This window comes from Muntiacus reevesi, chromosome 9, assembly GCF_963930625.1.
Source record: "Muntiacus reevesi chromosome 9, mMunRee1.1, whole genome shotgun sequence".
Classification (NCBI taxonomy): Eukaryota; Metazoa; Chordata; class Mammalia; order Artiodactyla; family Cervidae; genus Muntiacus; species Muntiacus reevesi.
In genome coordinates, this window is record NC_089257.1 from 85468639 (window position 1) to 85495976 (window position 27338).

Consider the following 27338-nt stretch of genomic DNA (forward strand, 5'->3'; position numbering starts at 1 on the left):
ATGTCGGTGAGTGGAAAAAGAAGGAAGGCACAGAGGCAGCTCACTGTCGTGCTGGTGCATCTCTCATAAATGGTGAAATAATCAAGATTTAATCACAAAACACATATAATGAGGGTTCAAATTCCTGTTCATGAATTTGAATCTTTGTTCTCTGGATTCTTTTACCAAATGGTGCAGCAGGCAGTGAGGAGACTATATTTATGGCTCATTAATAAAGATTGCATTCTGAAAAGCATATCTTTCACATAGTCATGAAGATGAGGAAATTTTTAAAGGAATTAAAGCATTGAAAAGTGATTGACATGTGATCAGCAGTGATTCCTTTCTTTCAACTGAGATTTTTACATTTGAATAATTCCTGTAAGTATATCTTTTGTGCAAATACATTTTCAATTGGTAATGAATGTTACCAGTTATTTCATTTTCAGCCTACAGACTGATCTGATATGATCCTCTGTCTTTTATATGTGGCCTTGATTGACAATCCAAAAATTCATGTTGGGAGACTGCAAAAGAAATTGTCTGGCATACCACCTGAGGGGATAATGTGAAGAAACTGCAGACAATAGATGAAACAGTCACTCTGACAATTATGGAATGTGAGGAAAATTTGTGTCTTCCCTGTGTCTAAGAGCAGTGAGAGAAATTTATTCTGCTTTCTACATGATTTATCAAAAACTGATCCTAAAACCTCTTTAAAAACTCCTGTTTACCGTTTTATAAAGTAGTGCTGTTAAAAAACCTTTATGAATATTTCCAAAGATGTATGAGTTTCTGAAGAGTATTGCCAAGCTCAAAAAATATATGTATGATTATTGACCTTAACAATAGACTGTAAGGCTGCCAGGCTATTAATGAACATCTTTAAAATTTTCATAGTCTCCTGTCAATACTACTACTGTTGCTACCATGTACAGAACCATTATCAGCTGCCATTATTAGAGGCTCACCATGGACCAATGTGATTCACACATACTGTCTCATTTAATCCTCATCACACATGAAATATGTATTCTATGAACCTTTCATATGTGAGAAATCAGATTTAGATAAGTTAACTAACCTGAGTAAGGTATTCAAGTTGACAGTGCCAGAGATTAAAATAAAGCATTCTGATGTCAAAACCCAAGGTTTTTACCCACTAAAATGGGAGTAATGTGCTATAGAGTTGAAAACTAGCTCCATTAGAATGAGCTCATTAGAATCTTGTCTAGTAAGTATAAAATGCATAATTGCTGCATTAGGTTTAAGAAATTCTCCTGAAAGCAATATCTCTGAGCTTTTGGGTAATGGATTCCAGACAGTGTTGGGGGAAGCAGAAGAGTTAGGTTTGTGAAACTGTTACTGGAAGACTGGATTCACCTGTTGGTGACCAAAGGACACAACCAAGCCAAAAACAAGGAAGGATTTATTACTTGAAGCAAATAAGGAGAATACTGAAGATCTTTCCCAAAGCAGTGTCTCCTTGGACAACAAAATTGAGACATTTTTAAGCCAAGGTTACATGCATATTCACGAAGGGGCCTGTGCAAAGGAGAATTCAGCAAAGAATTGGGGTAAAGGTTGACGGAGTCCAAGCTTTAGTTGGTTAAGGTCATGAGGGTCAGAAAAGGTCATGAGGGTCAGAAAAGGTCAACATCATCATTCCCTAGGTTCAGGTTGATCTGGTGATTGAGCACTCAAGGGGGTTTGGATGCTGCAAAACAGCTCAATAATGTGCTTCAGTCTAATCTTTTCCATTGTATCAGAACTGGGAATCTTTACAACTGATCTTTTGTCTTTGTTATTATTACTTCTCTTGTTCTTGCTTTCTCTTTTTCCTTTAAGATTATTAATTACTGAGATTTATTTAAGGACAAGCATTGTGGCTGGGATTAGATCACAAAATGGTTTAGGCCAAAAATATTTTCTAGTATCAAAAAAGCCACGCCAGATAATTTCTCTGAGGCCTTCCTGCCCTATCTGCTTAAAAATCTACATGCAAAAGAATACAAATATTATTCAGTTCAGTTCAGTCTCTCAGTTGTGTCCAACTCTTTGCAAACCCATGAATCGCAGCACGCCAGACCTCCCTGTCCATCACCAACTCCCAGAGTTTACTCAAACACATGTCCATCGAGTCGGTGAGGCCATCCAGCCATCTCATCCTGTCGTCCCCTTCTCCTCCTGCCCCCAATCCCTCCCAGCATCAGGGTCTTTTCCAATGAGTCAATTCTTTGAATCAGGTGGCCAAAGTATTGGAGTTTCAGCTTCATTATCAGTCCTTCCAATGAATATTCAGGACTGATCTCCTTTAGCATGGACTGCTTGGATCTCCTTGCAGTCCAAGGGACTCTCATGAATCTTCTCCAACACCACAGTTCAAAACCATCAATTTTTCGGCACTCAGCTTTCTTCACAGTCCAATTCTCACATTCATACATGACCACTGGAAAAACCATAGCCTTGACTAGACAGACCTTTGTTGGCAAAGTAATTTCTCTGCTTTTTAATATGCTATCTAGTTTGGTCATAACTTTCCTTCCAAGGAGTAAGCGTCACTTAATTTCTAATAGACAAATATTATTAAGTTGGTGCAAAAGTAATTGCAATTTTGCATTGTTGAACTTTGCCAGATATTCAAATATATTCTTAAATAAATATGGTTACATTACATATCATTTTAATCCACATTTCTCTTTTTACATTCTTTTGCTAATGATATTACTTGCTGTAACCAACAATGCATTTGACCCAGGAATTGCTAACAAACGTACAGTGCAGTGGTGGTTCAAGAAGTTTTTCAAAGGAACTGAGAGCCTTGAAGATGAGGAGGGCAATGGCCAGCCATTGGAAGTTGTCAATGACCAATTGAGAGGATCGTTGAAGCTAACCCTCTTAGAACCACAGGAGAAGTTGCTGAAGAACTCAAGATTGAACATCCTATGCTCATTAGGTATTTGAAGCAAATTGAAAAGCTGAAGAAGCTTGATAAGTGGGTGCCTCATGAGCTGACCAAATATAAAAAAAAAAAAAGTTGTCATTTTGAAGTGTCATTTTCTCTTATTCTAAGCAACAAAAATGAACCATTTCTTGATTGGATTATGATGCCTGACCAAAAGTGGATTTTATACAATCACCTACCTGATGGACATGAGTTTGAGTAAGTTCTGGATTTGGTGATGGACAGGGAAGCTTGGGATGCTAAAGTCCATGGGGTCGCAAAGAGTCAGACATGACTGAGTCACTGAACTGAACTGAACTGATATGACAACCGGTGACAACCAGCTCAATTCTTGGACTAAGTGGAAGCTTCAAAGCACTTCCCATTGCCAAAATTTCACCAAAAATAAGTCATGCTCACTGTTTGGTGGTCTGCTGTTGGTCTGATCGAGCCACTGCAGTTTTCTGAATTGGCAAAACCATTACATCTGTGAAGTATGTTCAGCAAATTGTTGAGATGCACCAAAAACTGCAATGCCTGCAACCAGCATTGGTCAACAGGAAGGGCCCAATTCTTCTCCACAGTGACACCGGCCCCAAGTCACACAATGAACACTTCAAAAGTTGGTGAATAGGGCTATGAAGTTTGGCTTCATCTGCTGTATTCACCTGATGTTTTGCCATTGGACCCACTTCTTCAAACATCTCCACAACTTTTTTGCAGGGAAAATGCTTCCACAACCAGCAGGAGTCAGAAAAATGCTTTCCAAGAGTTCATAAAATCCAGAATCATGGATTTCTATGCTACAGGAATAAGCAAACTTACTCTTGTTGGCAAAAATGTGGTGATTGTAATGGTTTCTATTTTGATTAATAAAGATATATTTGAGACTAGTTATAATGAGGTAAAATTCATGGTCCCAAACTGCAATTACATCTGCACCAATTAATACATATCTGTATTTAAGAATATTGATAACAGTTGATTTAAATGTATTAATTAATTCATAGTCTGTTTTATTTATTAGTGGAAGGAAGCATAGTATAGCAGTGTGGTTTAACACAGACTCTTGGGGCCAGATTTCCTGGGTTTCAATTCCAACTCTTACTTTCCAACTGGGTGGCCTTGGTTAAGTTGCTTACTTTCTCTAAGTTTCAATGTCCTCTTATGTAAAATGAGTTTATAATAGTAAGTATCAATCTCATAGGTAATTTGTGAGGATAAAATAAATTAAATTTTTAGAACACTTCCAAGTTCCTTACTAAGGATTTCTTTGGGTGCCAAATTCTTAATAAGTAATGAACTATTCTAGGAGGCCTGCAACTATTGTTTGAATTAAGCTGAAAGCAGTAAGAACCACTGCTCTAGAACCAATAATTTGAGACATCTTGCTTGGTTGCTTAAGATACCCTATTTGTATCCTTTCCAAGTGATTGTTTCGGTCCTGGATAGTTCAGAATGCTGGGAAAATATCCTGTTGTGAGACTCGACTCTACAGTGTGCTAGGAACTTACATGCATATGATTTGTACTTAGGACCTGAATCAAAGTCAGTAAAAAAAAATGACACCATCTGTGAAGGTTAGCATTTAATGTTGTAAAGATAACATTGCAGAAATGATCTAAATACAATGTACAAAGAAAAAATTTAAGGAAGTACATTTTTTCCTCTTTTTCCTGTTTTATTTTTATGTTTGTCATAGTAGATCATTATCCTCATTTTTAAATTTCACTAATTCAGTTTATATAATGTACTTCTGCCCATACATACATGGAAGAAAATCTCTCAACAAGTGAATTTTGAACTTGAACTCTACACAAATTATTATTTTTATTCTTAAGTGGAAACTGGTCTATGTTCCGAATGCTATTCAATAAGCTCCTGTATTTATTTGTATTCAAAGATTCTGTTGCAGTTTACTAAATTCTTTTCTTGGCAGCCTTGGGTAACTACAGTTAAAAAGACTGTGAGAGTAGTTTTTTCCTTACAGGAAAATGAGAAAGAATGCTACTAACACACATGCACAAAGTTAGGTAGAAGGATTCCAACCCAGGCAAACAAGGAAATTATTAAAGACAGGAAAAACAATTTGGCTATATCGCATCTTATGCAAATTAGTGGGCCCTAGGATTGTCTAAGATGGCAAACCTTCATTCCCTCACCACACACACACATCCCAGCCCAAATCTCAAGCAGAGAAAACTCAGACATTAGCATTCTGAAGCCTGAGAAATGAAGCATCAGTTTGTACAATCCTCTCTGGGGGCAAACTGAGAGTGTCCTACGGGATTTGTTCACAAGCCTGAATGATGAGTAGGAAGGATCTCTGTTCAGTTCAGTTCAGTTCAGTTGTTCAGTCTTGTCCGACTGTTTGAGACCCTATGGATTGCAGCATGCCAGGCCTCCCTGTCCATCACCAACTCCCGGAGCTTACTCAATTCATGTCCATTGCATCGATGATGCCATCCAACCATCTCATCCTCTGTCATTCCCTTCTCCTCCCGTCTTCAATCTTTCCCAGCATCAGGGTCTTTTCAAATGAGTTAGTTCTTCACATCAGGTGGCCAAAGTATTGGAGTCTCAGCTTCAGCATCAGTCCTTCCAATGAATATTCAGGACTGATTTCCTTTAGGATGGACTGGTTGTATCTCCTTGCAGTCCAAGGGACTGTCGAGAGTCTTCTCCACACCGCAGTTCAAAAGCATCAGTTCTTGGCACTCAGCTTTCTTTATAGTCCAACTCTCACATCCATAAATGACTACTGGAAAAAACCAAAGCTTTGGCTAGGTGGATCTCTGTTGGCAAAGTAATGCCTCTGCTTTTTAATGTGTTGTCTAGGATCTCTGTGAGGTGATGCAAACATGATGCTGAGCATCTCCTAGTAACATTTCCTCTCATATAAAGGACAATGCACTCATCTATGGTGCAGGAACAGAAAACAAAGCTGTGTGTCTGACATATGTTCTAAAAGAATGTCCTGTCCGTGGCATGTGGAAGCCAAACAGGCTCCCAAAGATATTTACTTTTCCACCTCCCACATATGATGAGGACAAAAAAGAGGATGAACTACTTCCAAACAATATCTCTAACACATCACCAAAATGCTCTCTTTGTTTTTTAGAATAATGGTTCTGAAAATTGAATGTGCATTCATCACCTAGTGCGTGCGAGCTCAGTCCTTTTAGTCATGTCTGACTCTTTGCAGCCCTGTGGATCTACTACTGTCCATGGGAGTCTCCAGGCAAGAATACTGTAGTGGGTTGCCATTTCCTCCTCCAGATGATCTTCCTGACTCAGCGATCAAACCTGCATTTATTATGTCTCCTGAATTAGCAGGCAAGTTCTTTACCACTGGTGCCACCTGAGAAGCCCAGGTCTAAGGCAGAATCTGAGAATTCGTGTTTTTAATAGATTCCCTAGATTTGCCAAGGATGCTGGCTATGGGACTGCACCTTGACAAATACGTTGTAGAGTTTCAAGCAATAGGCCCAGTGGTTTCCAAATTTTCCTGCATTTTGGTATCATCTAGAAACCTTGAAAACTACTGAAACTTAGCACAATGCCCATCAATACTCATTTCATTAGGATGGATTTTGACCTGAGCACTGGGATTTTGCAGCACTCCCCATGTGATTCTAACAGACAGCAGAGTGGGGACCTGGCATACAAGGGAAAAACAGACCAGGAGCTGACTGCGGCTCAGACCATGAACTCCTTACTGCGAAATTAAGGTTTAAATTGAAGAAAGTAGGGAAACCAGTAGAACACTCACGTATGACCCAAAACAAGTCCCTTACCATTATACAATGAAAGTGACAAATGGATTCAAGGCATTAGATCTGATAGACAAAGTGCCTGAAAAACTATGGGCAGAGGTTCTTGACATTGTACAGGAGGCAGTGATCAAGACCATCCCCAAGAAAAAGAAATGCAAAAAGGCAAAATGGTTGCTGAGAAGGCCTTACAAATAGCTGAGAAAACAAGAGAAGATAAATGCAAAGGAGAAAAGGAAAGACATACCCATCTGAATGCAGAGTTCCAAAGAACATTTAAGGAAGGATAAGAAAGCCTTCCTCAGTGAACAATGCAAAGAAATAGAGGAAAACAATAGAATGGGAAAGACTAGAGATCTCTTCAAGAAAATTAAAGATACCAAGATAATATTTCATACAAAGATGGGCAAAATAGAGGACAGAAACAGTACAGATCTAACACAAACAGAAGATATTAAGAAGAGGTGGCAATAAGACACAGAAGAACTGTATAAAAACAGATCTCATGATCCAAATAACCACAAAGGTATGATCACTCACCTAGAGCCAGACATTCTGGAGTCTGAAGTCAGGTGGGCCTTAGGAGGCATCACTATGAACAAAGCTAGTGGAGGAGATGGAATTGAAGTTGAGCTATTTCAAATCATAAAAGATGGTGCTGTGAAAGTGCTGCACTTAATATGCTAGCAACTTTGGAAAACTCAGCAGTGGTCACAGGACTGGAAAAGGTCAGTTTTCATTCCAATCCCAAAGAAGGGCAATGCCAAAGAATGCTCAAACTACGGCATAATTGCACTCATTTCACATGCTTGCAAAGTAATGCTCAAAATTCTCCAAGTCAGGCTTCAGCAGTATGTGAACTGTAAACTTCCAGGTGCTCAAGCTGGATTTAGAAAAGGCAGAGGAACAAGAGATCAAATTGAAAACATCTGTTGGATCATCAAAAAATCAAGAGAGTATCCAGAAGAACATCTACTTCTGCTTTATTGACTATGCCAAAGCCTTTGACTGTGTGGATCACAACAAACTGTGGAAAATTCCTAAAGAGATGGGAATACCAGACCACTTTACCTGCCTCCTGAGAAATCTGTATGCAGGTCAAGAAGCAACAGTTAGAACTGGACATGGAACAACAGACTGGTTCCAAATGAGGAAAGGAGTACATCATGTCTGTATACTGTCACCCAGTTGATATCACTTATATGCAGATTACATCATGTGAGATGCTGGGCTGGATGAAACACAAGCTGGAATCAAGATTGCTAGAAGAAATATCAATAACCTCAGATATGCAGATGATACCACCCTTATGGCAGAAAGCAAAGAAGCACTAAAGAGCCTTTTGATGAAAGTGAAAGTTGAAAAAGAGTGAAAAGATTGACTTAAAGCTCAACATTCAGAAAACTAAGATCATGGCATCCAGTTCCATCACTTCATGGAAAATAGATGGGCAAACAATGAAAACAGTGACAGACTTTATTTTCTTGGGCTCCAAAATCACTGAATATGGTGATTGCAGCCATGAATTTAAAGGCGCTTGCTCCTTGGAAGAAAAGTTATGACTAATCTAGACAGCGTATTTAAAAACAGAGACATTACTTTGCCAACAAATGTCCATCTGGTCAAAGCTATAGTTCTTCCAACAGTCATGTATGGATGGATGTGAGAGTTGAACTATAAAGAGAGCTGAGCATTGAAGAACTAATACTTCTGAACTGTGGTGTTGAAGAAGACTCTTGAGAGTCCCTTGGATGGCAAGGAGATCCAACCAGTCCATCTTAAAGGAAATCAGTCCTGAATATTCATTGGAAGGAGTGATGCTGAAGCTGAAACTCCAATACTTTGGCCACCTGATGTGAAGAACTGACTCATTTGAAAAGACCCTGATGCTGGGAAAGATTGAAAGTGGGAGGAGAAGGGGATGACAGAGGATGAGATGGTTGGAGGACTTTACCGACACGATGGACATGAGTTTGATCAAGCCCCAGGAGTTAGCGATGAATAGGGACACCTGGTGTTCTGCAGTCCGTGTGCTCATAAAGAGTCAGACAGGACTGAGCAACTGTACTGAACTGAATATTATGCTATGTCTCTTTCTACCTCTCCCTGTAACTCATATCTATCAAAAGCCTAATCAAATATTTTAATACCTTGTTTCCTCACATGTTTGTTTCACTGGCTAAAGCTAGCAGAAATTCCAAACCTAGATCAGTCCATTAGTTGCATTTTTCACCTTTTATCCATGTCACTATGCACTTCTGGGGCAAACAGTGTAGTCACATATACTGATACTTTGGTGCACTACAAATTCACTCAGTTCAGTTCAGTTCAGTGGCTTAGTTGTGTCTGAGTCTTTGTGACCCCATGGACTGCAGCACGCCAGGCTTCCCTGTGCATCACAAACTCCTGCAGCCTACTCAAACTCATGTCCATCAACTCAGTGATGCCATCCAAGCATCTCATCCTCTGCTGTCCCCTGCTCCTCCTGCCTTCAAACTTTCCCAGCATCAGGGTCTTTTCCAAGAAGTCAGTTCTTCACATCAGGTGGCCAAAGTATTGGAGTTTCAGCTTCACCATCAGTCCTTCCATTGAATAGTCAGGACTGATCTCCTCTAGGATGGATTGGTTGGATCTCCTTGAAGTCCAAGGGACTTTCAAGAGTCTTCTCCAACACCACAGTCAAAAAGCATTAATTCTTCGACTTTCAGCTTTCTTTGTAGTCCAACTCTCACATCCATACATCACTACTGGATAAACCAAAGCTTTGACTAGACAGATCTCTGTTGGCAAAGTAATGTCTCTGCTTTTTAACATGCTGTCTAAGTTGGTCATGACTTTTATTCCAAGGACCAAGCATCTTTTAATTTCATGGCTGTAGTTACCATCTACAGTGATTTTGGAGCCCAAGAAAATAAAGTCTGTCACTATTTCTATTGTTTCCCCATCTATTTGCCATGAAGTGATGGGACTGGATGTCATGATCCCAGTTTTCTGAATGTTGAATTTTAAGCCAACTTATTTACTCTCTTTTTTCACTTTCATCAAGAGGTTCTTTGGTTTTCTTTGCTTTCTGCCATAAGGGCGGTGTCATCTGCCTTTCGGAGGTTATTGATATTTCTTCCTGCAATTTTGATTCCAGTTTGTGCTTCATCCAGCCCAGAATTTTGCATGAAGTAATCTGCATCTAAGTTAAATATGCAAGGTGACAATATAGATCCTTGATGTACTCCTTTCCCAATTTTGAACCAGTCTGCTCTTCTATGTCCGGTTCCAACCTTTGCATCTTGAACTGGATACAGATTTCTCAGGAGGCAGGTAAAGTGTTCTGGCATGCCCATCTCTTTAAGAATTTTCCACAGTTTGTTCTGATCCACATAGTCACAGGCTTTGATGTAGTCAATAAAGCAGAAGTAGATATTTTTCTGGAGCTCTCTTGCTTTTTTGATGATTCAAAGGATGTTGGCAATTTGATCTCTGGTTCTTCCGCGTTTTCTAAATCCAGCTTGAACATCTGGAAGTTCATGGTTCACATATTGCTGAAGCCTGGCTTAGAGAATTTTGAGCATTACTTTTTACTAGCATGTGAGATGAATGCAATTGTGTAGTAGTTCAAGCATTCTTTGGCATTGCTTCTTTGGGATTGGAATGGAAACTGACCTTTACCAGTCCTGTGGCCACTGCTTAGTTTTCCAAATTTGCTGGCATATTGAGTGCAGCACTTTCACAGCATCATCTTTTACGATTTGAAATAGCTCACCTGGAATTCCATCACCTGCAGTAGCTTTATTCACAGTGATACTTCCTGAGGCCCACTTGAGTTTGCATTCCAGGATGTCTGGCTCTAGGTAAGTGATCACAGTATTGTGGTTCTCTGAATCATGGAAATCTTTTTTGTATAGTTCTTCTGTGTGTTATTGCCACCTCTTCTTATTATTTCCTGCTTCTGTTAGGCCCATACCATTTCTGTCCTTTATTGTGCCCATCTTTGCATGAAATATTCAGTAGGTATCTTTAGTTTTCTTGAAGAGATCTCTAGTCTTTCCCATTCTATTGTTTTCCTCTATTCCTTTGCATTGATCACTGAAGAAGGCTTACTTATCTCTCCTTGCTTTTCTTTGGAACTCTGCTTTCTAATGGGTATAATTTCCTTTCCTTCTTTGCTTTCTCTTCTCTTCTCAGCTATTTTTAAGACCTCATCAGACAACCACTTTGCCTTTTTACTGTTCTTTTTCTTGAAGATGGTCTTGATCACTGCCTCTTGTGCAATGTCATGAACCTCCGTCCATAGTTCTTCAGGCGCTTACAGATTAGCATGGTTGTCAGATGTTTCAAATTGTCATTATTCAGTTCAACTATAGTTACACTCACTTTGTTCCTCATTTATGAGCTCTCTATACTCTCTCATTCCTCATAATTTTTTCAAACCTTCTCAAATCTTAAAATCTATCATGGTGTTGCCACCCAGGGGCAATTTTGCTCCCTAGGAACATTTGGCAACATCTAGAGAAAATCAGGGGCTTCCTTGGTGGCTCAGTGGTAAAGAATCTACCCGCCAATGCGTGAGATCTGTATTCAATCCCTAGGTTGAAATATCCCTAGGTTGGAGAAGGAAATGGCAATCTACTTCAGTATTCCTACTTGGAAAACACCATGGAGCCTGGCATTCAACAGTCCATGGTGCTGCAAAGAGTTTGACATGACTTAGTGATGCAACAACAACAAGGCAATCAGGCTGTCACACCTGAGGGCAGAAGGTGAAACTGGCATCTGGTGGGTAGGGGTCAGGCATGCTGCTGAATGCTGTATAATGCATAGCACAAACCGAATCACAAGGAAACATTCATTTCAAAATGTCAATAGTGCTGTGGATTAGAAACATGAGTATCTTCACAACACTCCCTCTAGGTCTCAGCAGCTAACTTGAACTTCACTAAGAGAAGAGATCCAATGCCCGCTTCACTGACACATTCATGGACTCAAACATTTTCTTATCTGTTTAGTTTAACTTCTATAAACATGTGAATCCTCTACAGCCAACAGTTACAAAAGTACTCCTCTTTCCACTCTTAATCTATCTCATCATTGCTGGAAGCTAAATCATTTAAAAATGAGAACTCATTTATCAAAGATTTGTCGTTTCATTAACTTGCAAAATATTTATTATCTACTATGTGTCAGTTACTGAGCAAAGGGCTAGGGGTATAATGCTGAGCCAATCAGGCATAGTCTCTGTCTTCATAGATCTTAATGTCCAGTGGAAGAGACACACATTAATCAAATAATCCACCAAGCAAATATTAATTAGAAAATGTGATCACCTGCGCTCAACAAATCTCTCTCTGACAAACTTGACCTAGTCTAAGGGGTCAGAGGAAGCTTCTCCAGCTAGTGTTGACTGCTGCTTGAGTTGGCTTAGTGGAGAGCAGGGGTGGGGAAGAGGAGGAAGACAGATTCCAGGCAAGGGAGCTGCATATGCAGAGGTCTGGGGCCCGATTCCAAAGTGTGTCTTGTGGGATGATGTGAAAGCTGGTCAGTGCTGCTGGGGAACAAACCAGAGTGAAGGAATGCGTAGACACAACTGGAGAGTCGCTAGGGTCAGTTCTTTAATTCTCTTACTCATTTACCAAAGTATCAAGCACTTCCTGTGAGTCAGGCCATGCCCTAGGCACTGGAGATTTAGTAGTAGAGCTTTTATTATTGTAGAAGATATAGATGGCAAATAAAAGGAATAAGAAAAACATGTGTGTGTTAGAAACAACTGCTAAGAGACAAATTGGAGAAGGGGAAGAGGAAGTGTGGTGAGAGTGGTAATTTCTGTTTTTATATGGGGTGGTAACTTTTGGCAATCCTAGGGAGAATGCCAGGACAAGCTATGTGAGGGGAAACACCTTACCTGGCAGAGGTACCAGTGAAAGCCAAAGCCCTGAGGGAAACATGCCTACTCAGTCCGAGGAAAAGCAGCAAGGCCTATGTATCTGAGGCAGAATAGATGAAAGGAGGAAACAACAGGAGGAAAAAGATAATGAAAAAAGACATCGGTAGGGGGGCTAAAAACATGACCTAGCAATGTGCTGTCTATAAAAAATTCAAATATAATGATACAGGGAGGTTATTCAGTTCAGTTCAGTCGCTCAGTCATGTCTGACTCTTTGCGACCCCAAGGACTGCAGCATACCAGTCTTCCCTGTCCATCACCAACTCCTGGAGCTTACTCAAACTCATGTCCATCGAGTCAGTGATGCCATCCAACCGTCTCCATCTTGCAATAGCAAAATTCATGTTCTTTTCAAGGGCTCATAGAATATAAACCCAGATCAATCATATACTGTGCCATGAAACAAACTTCAACACATAGAATAATTGAACATACAGTGTGTTCTCTGGCCACAATGGGTTGAAACTGTAAATCAATACAAGAAAGATAAAAGAAAAATTTCCAAACACCTGGAAACTAAAAAACATACTACTAAATAATCCATAGGTCAAAGAAAAAAATCTGAAGAGGAAAAATTTTAAATTCATGGAATGGAATGAACATGAAAATATGAGACATTACAATTTGCAGGTCAAAGCTAAAGCACTCCTGAAGGGGAAATTTTGCTCAATTTTGGAAAATTTGGAGGAGAAAATGTGAAAAGTCTCAAATTTATAACTCCAATTCAAGACCTAGAAAAAAGTGCTAAATAAACCCCAAATAAGCAGAAGGAAGAAAATAATAAAGATAAGAGTAGAAATCAATAAAGAAAAAAAAAACAAATAAAGAAAGAAAAGAAACAGAGTTGGTTCTTTGAAAAAGAGCAATGAACCTCCAACAAGATGAACAAAGTGGGGGGAAAAAAGATAAAATTTAGCAGAACCAGGAATGAAATACTGCAGATGGTGATTGCAGCCATGAAATTAAAAGACACTTACTCCTTGGAAGGAAACTTATGACCAACCTAGACAGCATATTAAAAAGCAGAGACATTACTTTGTCAACAAAAGTCCGTCTAGTCAAGGCTATGGTTTTTCCAGTGGTAGTGTATGGATGTGAGAGTTGGACTATAAAGAAAGCTGAGCACCGAAGAATTGATGCTTTTGAACTGTGGTGTTGGAGAAGACTCTTGAGAGTCCCTTGGACTGCAAGGAGATCCAACCAGTCCATCCTAAAGGAGATCAGTCCTGGGTGTTCATTGCAAGGACTGATGCTGAAGCTGAAACTCCAATACTTTGGCCTCCTCATGCAAAGAGTTGACTCATTGGAAAAGACCCTGATGCTGGGAGGGATTGAGGGCAGGAGGAGAAGGGGACGACAGAGGATGAGATGGCTGGATGGCATCACCGACTCGATGGACATGGGTTTGAGTAGACTCCGGGAGTTGGTGATGGACAGGGAGGCCTGGTGTACTGTGGTTCATGGGGTCACAGAGAGTCGGACACGACTGAGCTACTGAACTGCACTGAATTGAACTGAGGAATGAAATAGGGAATATTATTGCAGATAGTGCATATATCAAAAGAATAATAAGGAAATACTATGAACAGCTCTATATGCACACATTTGAAAGTTTAGAGGCAGTGAACTGATTCCTCAAAAACACAAACTAGTACAATTCACCTAATATGAAATAGATAATTTAAATTGACCAACAGCCATAATGGTGATTGGATTTATAACTTTAAAACTTCCATAAAAGAAATTTTGAGACACAGATAGTTTCACTGGAGAATTCTCTCAACCCTTTAAAAAATAACTAACATCAGTTTTACACAATCTTTTCCAGAAAACAGAGAGGAGGAAATACTTGCCAGTTCATTTTATGACACTATTATTACTCTGAAACCAAAACTAGATAAAGGCATTTATCTCTTCCCCCACAAAATGCAAGAAAAATGCAAGAAAAATTTTAAAAAAACCCGTAGACCAGTATTTGGGATGTAAATTAATATTGAAATCCTTAACAAAATATTAGCAACAGAATTTAGTGATATATTAAAAAGTACATATACACCATTGCTAAATGTGGTTTATTTCACAGATGCAAGGCTGGTTCAGTGTTTGAAGATCAACCAATGGAATCCAGCACATTAACAGGCTAAAGAATATGACCATATCAGTCAATGCATGAAAAACACTGAATGATATTTAATACTCATTCATAATGAAAATTCCCAGAAAAGTAGAAAAAGAAAAAAAAATTCCTCAAATTTATCAAGAACAAATACAAAAATACTACACTCCTATAATTCAACATTATACTTAATGTTGCAAAACTGAATGTTTTCCCTCCTAATATAAAAAATAAAATATGGATATAACTCTCATCACTCTTATTTCACATAATATTGAATGTTCTAGCCAGGGATTAAAGCAAGAAAATTAGATAAAAGACATACTAACCAGAAAGGAAGAAATGGTGGATGATGCCATTGCCTCAATAAAAAAAACTCAAGAAATCTAGCAAAAACTCCAAGAAATAAGTGGGTTCAATAAAGTCACAACATGGAAGATCAACACACAAAAATCCAATGTATTTCTATATACAAGCAATAAATACATTGAATCCGATATAAAAAATACATAACATTTTCAATTGCTCAAAAATTAAATACTTCACTGTGTATGTAATAAAGTATGCACAGGACTTTTATACTGAAAACTACAAAGCAGTTATGAAAAAAAATAAAAGATCTAAATAAATGTAAAGAAATACAGTGTCAAAGGATTGGAAGACTTAATATAGTAAAGCTGTCAACTGTCTCCAAATGCCATACAAATTGAACACATCTCTTATCAAAATCCTAGCAATGAACTAATTTTTGTAAATATACATAAGAGTATTTTAAAACTAGCATGGTAACCCAAAGGAGCTAGAATAGTTAAAATAATTTTGATAAGAGAAAAATAGGATTTACCCAATTTTAAGAATTATTATATAGCTACAGTAATCAAAACTGTATGATATTGGCAGAAAGATAGACACATAGATCAAAGGAACAGAACAGGGAACCCAGAAATAGACCCACTCCAGGTGATTTTTGACAAAGATGCAAAAGCAATTAACTGGAAAAAAGACACTTTCTTTCAACAAACTGGTATTTGACCAATTGGACTTCCATAAGAAAAAAATATTTAAAAAAAATTCGACCTAAGTATATATAAAAAATTAACTCAGAATGGATCACAGACTTAAATACAAAATATAAAGCTACAAGACTTTTGGAAGAAAACAGGAGATTTTTGAAAGCTAGGCCTAGTCAAATAGTTTTAAAACTTGTCATAAAAACCATAATCCATGAAAGAAAAACTAAAAATTGACTTTATAAAATCAATGAACCTGTGAAAGACCCTGTTGGTAATATGAGAAGACAGGTAACAGATAAACTACTGTAAGCTGCCGTTTCCTTCTCCAGGAGCTCTTCCCAGCCCCGGGATCCAACCCATATTTCCTGCTTGGCAGGCAGACTCTTTACTGCTGAGCCACCTGGGAAGCCCTGATATTAATAAACACTAGGATATTAGGATGGCTTAAATAAATGCCTAGTAGGCAACACTAAATGCTGGGGAAGATGCAGAGACCCTGGATCATTCACACTTTGATGGTGTAAATATAACTGGCACAGGCACTCAGGAAAATAGTTTGGAATTTCTTTAAAAACTAAACGTGCAACTTCCATATGACCCAGTATTTTAACTCCCAGGCATTTATCCTAGAGAAACAGAGGTGTGTTCACACAAAAGAACCAGTGAAAGAATTTTTATAGCAGTTTTACTAATAGTAGTTCCCAGCTGGAAACAACCCATTTGTCCTTAAACGGGAAATTCGTTGGACAAGTGGTGGAATGCTATTCACCAACAGCGCACACACCACCTGGACGGATCTCCAGAGAACATCAGAGATCGCTGTGGTCCACCCCTGCTTCCTCCACCCCTGCTGGCTGGCGCAGTTGTAGTGCCCAGGACTGCAGGTTTCACGTCTGTGCCCGCAGCACCAGGAGGAAGTGAGAGAGGAAGAGGAAGGCTGAGAAGAGAAGGAAGGGGAGATAGTGACCACGCATTACAGGAGCCACAACCAAGCCCAGCAGGCTACAGTGCTTCCACCAGCCACCCCACTCAAGGATGTGCCCAGACCACCCGGGCATATGGCAACGAAGCTACGGGCCCTTTGAACAGCCCCCTGATGTCACCCATATTCGGGATCAGACCACTGCGCCCTATGTGCACACCGCCCACACGACTTCTTACGGACGGACTCTCCCTGGGCGCGCGGGCGCGTTATCAGCCTGTCCAGGGGCACGGCCCCGAGGCTTGTGATGCCTCCACGGCCACAGTTACTACCCCCGGGCCTCTTACACCGCTGTCTGCATGTGGCACTCAGTCTGCTCACCCAGCCTTGGGGCGACAGCTGGCAGCCACGGGGCCGGCAGGACTGTAGGATGGTAACAAACCCCCTGAGACAAGGCAGCATCAATCTAGCACGAAGGCTTACAAGCAGCCCAGCCTCCCCCAGGTAGCTATCCCGTGAAGCCAGCCTGATCCCCACCATCCTATCCTCCCACCAGCTAGTCCTCTGCACAGCTGGCTAGTTAGGATCAGAGCAGTTCCAGCAGAACACCTGGGGGCAAGCGAGCAGCGACGGACAGCAGAGTGGCTGCTACGGTTGACAAAGCAGCTCTGGGGCAGCCCCAAATGGGATCCCGTAGTCAGGCTCCAAGTCAATACAGCCAATTCAGCGGCAGCTGGGACGCAGAGTTCATGCCCACGGGACCACCCCAGGAGCAACGGTGATGATGGGCAAGAGTCTGGAGGATTTTCCGGATTAGAAGAGAACCAGAGCGTGAGTGACCCCGATAACCCAGGCAGGAGAAGAGGGGGATTCAGTTGTGGAGGCATGGGCAGAGGTGAGCAGGAAGGAGAACCCCAGGGAACAGGGATAAGTGCAAACCTTTTCCTTAATTTAGTTTCATCCATAAGATTTTCAATGGAAAGAAGGACAGAAAAACGTAAGACATTTATTTCTTCATTTCCGTGGATAATCTGATAAGCCCAAGCTGTCCTCCAAAACATGGAAATGTCATCCCTGTGGCATGTCTGTAGCGTCAGGCTGCTTTCTTCCTTGCCAGTATACTTGGTTGGGTTGAAGAGAATAAAGAATGGTTTTGAAACTAGAGCTTTCTGTTCCCTTCATAGCTTCCAGAGATTGAAAGCCTCTGTGGGTAATAGACTTGGGATGTAACACACAGAACCCTTCTAACAATCCCAGGTTTTTAACTAATTGCTTCTGAACAGTTGTCTTGAAATTCATGGAGTATTTACTGCAGATAAGGAATGCAGCTGTTTTCCACAATGTCTGTCCTCAACTTCTGTTTATACTTGGAACTGTTGAGCGTAATGATGAAGATCTTGGTCCCATCACCCTTGAACTGTGGCCTGCCTGAGTGCACGTGGCATACAGAAAAGCTCAAAAGGTTTATTTTTTAATTCTAAAAATTAATTAATTTATTTTAATTGGAGGCTAATTACTTTACAATATTTTAGTAGTTTTTGCCATACATGGACATGAATCAGCCATGAGTGTACACGTGTCCACCATCCTGAATCCCCCTCCCACCTCCCTTCCCATCCCATCCCTCAGGGTCATCCCAGTGCACCAGCCCTGAGCACCCTGTCTCATGCATCGAACCTGGAGAGGCAATCTGTTTCACATAAGCCCAAAAGGTTCTTACAGAGTAATATATATGTATACAATTATAGCATCCCTCTCCCCATTGGGGATTTTGAGAAATCTACATTGGTTGGACCATTTTGATTGATGGCATAATCTGGTTTAGAAAATTTTGTTTAGAACAGTAACATAACTTCGGCCCATGCCTGCCTGTCTCCTCCGTCCTCCCATATCATCTTCCTCTTCTGGTGTCTGTACTCTGATGAAGGTGAGGTATAGTGTTGTTTAACATAATCCAGAAGGCTTCATTCTATGTGTGTTTTATCCCTGTATAAGCTAGTAAAAAATTATGCAGAATGTTAATATAAGTATAAATTGTATTTGATGCCATGATTGGTTTAAGGAAAAACTGAATAGAATTTCTTTCAAAATGTACATAAAGATTAAATACATTAAAAAGTTGATCTTTTCTAAAAAGCCAGTGTCAGAAGCTTACATGAAGAATCCGTGTAGTGGTGTAAATGTATCATATCTTGACAGTATCAATGTCAACATCCTCCTGGTTGTGTTACTGTTCTATAGCTGTGCAAGATGTCACCACCTTGGAAACCAGGTAAAAGATTCCTGAGATCTCTTTGTACTATTTCTTACAACTACATGTGAGCCTTCAATGATTTCAAAATAAAAAGTTTAATTTTAAAAGTATTGATCTTCATGTTAACATGTGGATATGTTGGCATGCCTTCTGTATTAGGTAAAGAATTCCCTGCTCCACAATACTCTGCCATATCCGACCTACCATTTATGTTATTATTTTTTTTACAATGACATATAGTTGATTTACAATATCATGTCAGTTTCAGGTATATAGCATAGTGTTTCTGCAGATTATGCTCCATTATAACTTGTTATGAGATAATGGGTATAATGCTCTGGGCTGTATAGTATATCCTTGTTTCTTATCTATTTTATATAACACATAGTAGTTCATATCTGTTAATACCACATTGATAGTTTGTCTCTCCTCCCTTCCATTTCCTTTTTGATGACCATAATTTGTTTTCTATGTAACCAAGACATGGCTGCTAACCAATTGCCTATTGACAAATGAATGGATACAGAAGATACACCCACACACACACACACACACACACACACACACACACACGGCCTCCCTGGTAGCTTAGATGGTAAAGAATCTGCCTACAGTGCAGGAAACTCAAGCTCGATCCTTGGTTAAGGAAGATACCCTGGAGAAGGGCATGGCAACCCACTCCTGTTTCCTTGCCTGGAAAATTCCATGGACAGAGGAGCCTGGAAGGCTACAGTCCAAAGGGTCACACAGAGTTGGACATGACTAGAGCAACTTATTGGGCATGCACATGCATAGATATAGATATGTGTATATTACAGAGACACACACACATAGGCATACTATGCAGTCTTAAAAAAGGAAGGAAATCCTGCTTTTTGTGACAACAGTGATGAAACGAGGGCGTTATGCTAGGTGAAATAAGATAGACAGTGTAAAAAAATGTATGTCATACCTATGACATGGCATCACTTATGGGCTTCCCAGGTGGCACTAACAGCAAAGAACCTGTCTGCAAATACAGGAGACTCAAGAGAAGAGAAATGGCAACTCACTCCAGTATTCTTGCCTGGAGAATCCCATGGACAGAGGAGCCAAGGGGTCACAAGAATTGAACATGACCTAGCAACTAATCTCCCACCACACACGCACACACAATTCTGTCATTTGCAGCAACATGCATGGACCTAGAGAGTACTATACTTCGTGAAATAAATCAAAGACAGATACTGCATTTTATCACTTATATGTGGAAATTAAAAAAAAATACAAATGAATCTATATCCAAAACAGATTCAGTTTACTTTGAGATGCTTCTCTACTGCAGTTCCTCCACAACTATTTATTGCTTTAAACTTCAAAGGTCACATCAGCTTTTGTGAGATAAAATTTTGCACTACAACATTATGATAACTTTACTAAAAATTGAGGGGAAATTGTGAAACAATTGCTCATTTTATCTAGGAATTCTTGACTTCATTTTTATTGATGTTTCATTTTTGGTATCATACTCTGAGAAAATTGTCAGATATTTTGAAAGAATGATAAACAATTATGATATGATACTTAAAACTAAAAAAAAATATTTACTAAAACCAGAGTATAGTCTGTGTTTTTAAAGAAAATGAGTATAGGGGTGTTTTACTAATGTTGTATTTTTGGAAAGACTGAGGTTGTCCAGATGATGGTGCTAGAACAGTGTTTTTAAATCATGTGAGAACTGGAAACTCATTCTGGGTCATTCAATGTCATTGATGGATCCTTATTAAACACACTTTAAAATGATTTTTCCAGGCCAATCATTATTGCCACTGTTTTCATCATCAAATACATATGAGAATGTATTTCCCATATGTGGCTTTCACAGCAATGCCAGAAATCCTTAAAAGGTCAAGCAACCCTGTTCACACCAGGAATTATTAAGTTAATTTCATTTATTCATGACGTACCTGTTTAACTTATTAAAGGGACATACTCAGAAATAGAAGAGCTTATTAAGAAGGCCAGCTGGGCATCCCCACTACAATGTAAGTATCTTTTAATGAGCTTGTCAGACAGGTTCATAGCCAAGAGATTTTTCATGTGTTGTATGTACAAAAGAAGTATTTTCTAGTTATAATCATTAACATGGAGATTAAATTAAATGAATGAAGAGGAAGTTGATTTTTACATGTGAGAAAAGTAGCATCTTACTAGTAGTAAAAGAAAATAAATGATATACATGTTTTATATCACTGTAGTGAAAAACAGCACGGTCAGAGACCTGACTACACTCAGTGTAGCCATGATTCCACTTTGGTTTATGAAAGAAAGTTGACCTTGAGACTTTCAGAATTGGAAAAAATAAAACCACACAGAACAGAGAATAAATAATAGGAAGAAAAGTCTTTTTTCTTGAGTGTCTTTACGCTTGTAAAATGTATTTTATCGTTTCTCACCTGGGTATTAAGCCTTATGTCAAGCTGAAGAACTATCAGAAGGAAGCAAAGAAACGGCTTCTCAAAAAGTGCAATTTTATTGCATACCTCTAAACACTGTCTTGTAGGTGTCAGATTACAAAGACTATAGCATATAAAAGTAACCCTTCTCAAAACATGAACTTTTTCCAACCCTCAGAATAAAGAAAAACTGATGCATTTTCACACTGAGTACTGAAAAAATACATTCACATTCCCTCATTCTCTCTCTCTCTCTCTCTCTCTCACACACACACCATTGTGAATAATTTAATGTCTTTTTAATTACCATTCTAGTCTCCTGTTTCCTACTTGCCCATGATCCAGAACAGAGCTATAATTATCAATTTACACTGTACATTTATAGAGAATTTCATGTATTTTAAAGGCTTCATAAATGTATTTTGTGTTTGCTTTTAGCACATGTCTTAGAGCTGAAAATGCTGATGATCTAGTTCCTGGATGTCAGTAAAAGAGAAATGAAGCAAATTGTGCCTCCTGCAAAGTGTAGGGACCTCCTAAGAGGAAAATCCATACCTGCAGGCATCGTTTCTGTGAAGAGGACTCTCAGGTTTCTACCCTAAGCTGCCTAGGAGAGGCCCAGCTTTAGCAGTGTGTGCTGAGTAGTTCCATCTGCATGTTCTATTAGCATTTGACCCTTGTACCTAAACTCAGTTTATATCTCTTCCCCTGTGGTTTCCATATTGTGTTAATTTGCGGCATCTTCTCCCTGGGACCCAGATGGGACTCTCAGACCCTTCTTGGACTCTCTCTGTGAGTTCTTTCTCACATTTCATCCAGTAGTGGGCTAATTCTGTGGATTTTTTTCTTTCTCTACAAAATATCTTGGTTGGTTTTCTCTTTGTCATTCCAATGTTTCCTGTTATCATCCAGGTCTTATTGTCTCTCAAATAGATTGTGGTCATCAATCTCCTCTACTTCTTTCCTCCTATTTCAGGACATCCACATGTGTTGATCACTCTCTTAATCAATACCTTCAGCATCTCTCCATCAACTATTGAGTTAAGCCCCAAATCCTCATCTTCATCATCAGTATGCTGGTTTATCTTTCCTTCAGACTGAGTTATGTGTATCCCAGCCTCGCTGTTTTGACTTTTCCAAAGACACCCTAATTATCCTGCTGGCTCCTGCTCTCTTTGTGGATTAACCTATCAAACCCAATTCCTGTTGAAATCTATTTCAGTCTTAGACACCTGTTTCAAATGCCACGTTCTCAAAAAGCCCCTTCTGCCCACTGTTTGGTCCCTGTCACTCCATGTGAGTTTTTCTCTGATTTCACCTTCCCTCATATTACTGTCATTTGTGTAGGTGTCTTTCCTGTCCTAGATTGTAAGCTTTCTGAGAACAGAATCTTTAATTTATCATCAAACTTTCCAAATATCCAGGTCTGAGAATTCAGTGAAGTGGAGAGTATGTATTTATTTAGTGAAGTCACTTAGTCGTGTCCAACTCTTAGCAACCCCATGGACTATAACCTATCAGGCCCCTCTGACCATGGGATTCTCCAGGCAAGAATACTGGAGTGGGTTGCCATTTCCTTCTCCAGGGGATTTTCCCAATCCAGGGATCGAACTCAGGTCTCTTGCATTGCAGGTAGATGCTTTACCATCTGAGCCACCAGGGAAGCCCATGTATTTATTTAACTGAAGTATTAATAAAATGAATTTAAATGAAAGTAAAATTGAATATTTTTATTGTTAATTTTATCTTATGAAATTACTTTTCCCTTACCCAGCTTTCAAACATTGCTTCACAAAGTGCTGCTTAACAAAAACATATTTTAGCTTCCATGAAAGATTTTTATGCTTGAAAGTGAAGGGGAAGTCACTCAATCGTGGCTGACTCTTTGTGACCCCATAGACTGTAGCCTACGAGACTCCTCCATCCATGGAATTTTCCAGGCTGGAATACTGGAGTAGGTTGCCATTTTTTTCTCCAGGGGATCTTCCCAACCCAGGGATTGAACCCGGGTCTCCTGCATTGGAAGCAGACACTTTTACTGTCTGAGCTACCACAGAAGCTCATTATATATATATACATATATATATATATATATATAGTGCTGCCGAAGCGATATATATATATATATATATATATATATATATAAGTTGGCTAAATCTCAGATATCAGTAATATCAGCAAAGGACAGGAAAACATTACAAATGCAAGTACTAGCTTGTATCATCAGCAAATACTTATTTGTTAACAGCACTAACCCAAGCAGAGTGTCAAATGTAAATCAATGCTTGACTTGGGGAATAAAACAAGTAGAAATAAAATGAAAGCAATCTTCAAGTTTTTTCTATTGCTCTACTACAGTTTTAGTTTTAGTTTTCATCAGTGGTAATAATTTTTACCCTTAATGTTAGAGAACAGCCTCACAGTTCTTTAACTATCATTCACTTATTCTTTCTTCTTGCTATTTAATAAACATTTATTGGCCAGTAGGGCAATAGGGGATCAAAATTATCTTTATTTTTGCTCTTATGTCTACTACTATAGCTTGATGGAAATGCGGACTGAAGCTCACCATAATACATGCTAAATTCTCCCTGGGCCTCTAAGTGCTGAAAGGACTGTAATTTGGGGGAGGAGAATGTAGGTTTCGGTAGGAAAGACAGAAGACCTTTCAAAATGCTGAAACATTTGAGTAGGGAATTGAAAATTTCCTAGTTGTCTACCCAGACAAGGAAGGTAATAGCATCCTGGAGAGAAGTAGATGCATGTGAACAGAAACCGGTGGGGAGGAGCCAGGTCAGGCTTGAAGACTGTGGCTTTGCACAATTAGGGCAGGAGGGAATGCCAGCCTGGTACAGCCTGCTGAGACTCTGGGGCTTTATGAGGCCTGCGGATATGGGCAGGTGCCAAGCAAGGGGATGCTTAAGGTTTTATCATAGGAAGAGTTTGGGTAACAGAATAGAAGGATGTGAACGGACAAGTCCACATGTTAGTGCTGAATCAATGGAAAGTTCATGGGTCATTGAAGTCAACAGATAAACCCTTTACTTAAGATGTAAGAAGGACTTCTATGCAGACCAAAGGTTTAAGGCAGAAGAGAATAAGTTACATCAAAGTGACATCAATAATATTTACAGTCTGAAAATATTCATGGATTTATCCCCTCTGGGCTATGTAGAATTCATCCCAGATGGGTAAATGCCTCCTGTCTGTTCCCAGACGAGGTTAGGGGAGGAAATGCCACAACCGCTCAGGCTTGCAATGTTGCACAGACCTTAGTCTGGAAGTCCCTTTGGTCTAGCCTAAATTTATTTTCCTGTAGTTTAAGCTCATTTCCTCTTTTCCATCCTTAGGGGAGGTAAAGAACAGATGGTCATAAACCACCAGATAATGACCCTTTATAGACTGGAGACACATATTAAATCATCTCTCAGCCCTCGCTTTCCTGAGTTAAAACAATAGGAACTCTCCATCAGTCTTACTCTTAGGTTTGCTATTCTAAATCCGTATCTTTGTTTTCTTATAGTGACCAGCTTTTTCTCATCTCACTTAGATGTTCAACTACCAATAGGCTGAGAGTCTTTAACAAATGGATAATTATTTCCCATTACATATTTATATATTCCAACTACACATTCCATATGGAAGTGTTTATTCTGGGATCTTTGATTCTGTAATAATTGAATATCATGTTACATTAAAAGAACAAAGCAAAACAGCCTCAGCTTGTTACTTACTGACATCCCAATCACTAGGATTCCACAACTTTTGGTAAACTTGTACCGAGTCAATCTTCTCATTTATATTTGTAAATTCTAACTTTTTAAAAAAAATTGCAGTAGAAATGGGTTTCATTTCCTTGAACCCCTCTGCTCCTTGACATTGAAATTGATTTTTCCCCCCATTTCTGGCATTTTCTCCTTCTTTGTCATTGCTTGACAATTGTTATTTATTTTACCTCAAGTAACAGTCAGAAATAGTTCAGATTTCTGCATCTCCTAACTTTTAAAGGTCTTACAACACCTTGCCCTTTTGAAAGTATTACAAACTTCCCTTTGTACCAGGCTTCTCCAAGAAAGTGGGGGCCTTTGCTGTGTGCTATTCCTCTCCTGCCCTACACACTCACTGAAAGAAGTGCCGAAGGCCACGTGATGACATTTACTGAGCACTCCCTTTGGGCCGGCTCTGAGGTGGGCCCAGGGACATCCTGTTCTGCTCTCCGGGGGCTCTGGGCCCTGGGGTGGAGGGACTTCTCTGGCACATTCTTCACAGGGATTGGATGCAACAGAATATCTCAGAAGTTTGAACTCCAGGTGATTATGTGAAATACTGTATTAATCTTGAAGTTATTTGCAGATGAAGAAAATGTTAGATTTCCACTGATTGTTCCCTCCAAGAGGTTCAAATGCACGCCTCCTTTCTAGTCGATTATTTGCTGCTGTTGTTGTTCGGTAACTAAATTGTGTCTGACTCTCTGTGACCCCATGGACATGCCAGGCTTCCCTTCCCCTCACTATCTCCCAGAGTTTGCTCAAATTCATGTCTGTTGAGCCAGTGATGCTATCTAACCATCTCATCCTCTGCCACCACCCTTCTCCTTTTGCCTTCAGTCTTTCCCAGCATCAGATTCTTTTCCAGTGAGCCGGCTCTTCACATCAGGTGGCCAAAGTACTGGAGCTTCAGTATCAGTCCTCCCAATGAATACTAGTCTATTAGCTATGATGTAATAATAAGCTAAACTAGTTGTCTCATAATATCAGTGTTTAATAAATAGGAGGTTAATGCTGGGGTGGATAGTTGAAATATGCTAAGACTAAATCCTAGAGCCTCTACGTGACTATTAACCAGTACTGAAAAAGAAAACCAAAATGTGACCTTTTGTCCCCTCAATCCTCACAATCTCTCTGGATCCTAATAAGTTCAGACATCTGAGAAGAGACTTTGAACAATTCTCAGAGAAGGGCATTTTCCCTGGTCTTCCATTCACATGAGCCACGTTTCCAGGTGAGATGCACAGGTTTCTTTCCCACAGAGCCTGACATAGGCAGGCACTGTGACTTTGCATCTACAACCAAGGTTAATGCTCAGTGTAAGTCCACTTACAGAAGGACTGAGGATTCTCTTAGTCAAGAACTCATTCTAAGGGAAGATAAAGTCTGACACAAATCTTTTGATCTGGTAACCAAGTATCAAAAATGAAGAAAGTGTTAGTAACTCAGTCATGTCTGACACTTTGTGACCCCATGGAGACTTCCAGGCTCCTCTGTCCTTGGAATTTTCCAGGCAAGAATACTGGAGTGCGTTGCCATTTCCTTCTCCATCAGAACTGAAGGGGACAGTAATTACAACACAGAAGGGTTGTCTCTGATCTGAATCTATTTCTAGTCTTGTCTGATGGAATCATATCTACATTCTAGGAAAAGACAGATCAGTAAATACAACCTTAAATGATTAAGTCTGTAGAAAAATCTCTAAGAATTTAAATGTAAGCAGCCCTAACACAGAAGCTGAAAAAGAGGCAATGTAACTATTATTATAATCTCATTTGGACCACAGCCCCAGAGAAACTGAAGTATATAATCATGTCATTAAGCTATACCACTGAATCTGAAGTAAGAACAATGAATCCCATTTTACAGATGAGGGCTGGCCAGGGATCACTGCACCGATCCAGGGCACCTTTCATTGCATTCTCTTGAGAATGGTGTCCCCAAGAACGCAGCAGGGAGGTCTAGGTTTGGATTCCAAGTTTACCCTGGTAAGCGGCCGAGATCTGTCCAGGATCTAAGCCACCTGGTTCGTCTGGAGCCAACAGACCCAGAAAGCCAACCAGGACTTCACAATCAATGGGCTCATAAGGCATCTGTCAAGTCGCGGCGAGCAGGGACGTTCTCCGTTTCCGCGGGCCTCGCATTTTCCGCTGGAAACGGCTTCGGTGCGGGCGTGCGTTTCGGGCGCTCTCAGCCTTGA

General features: G+C 39.7%; 1 pseudogene; it reads left to right on the top strand.

Annotated features, from left to right (window-relative positions):
* On the top strand, positions 1-27338 carry LOC136175977 (RNA-binding protein EWS-like; annotated as a pseudogene).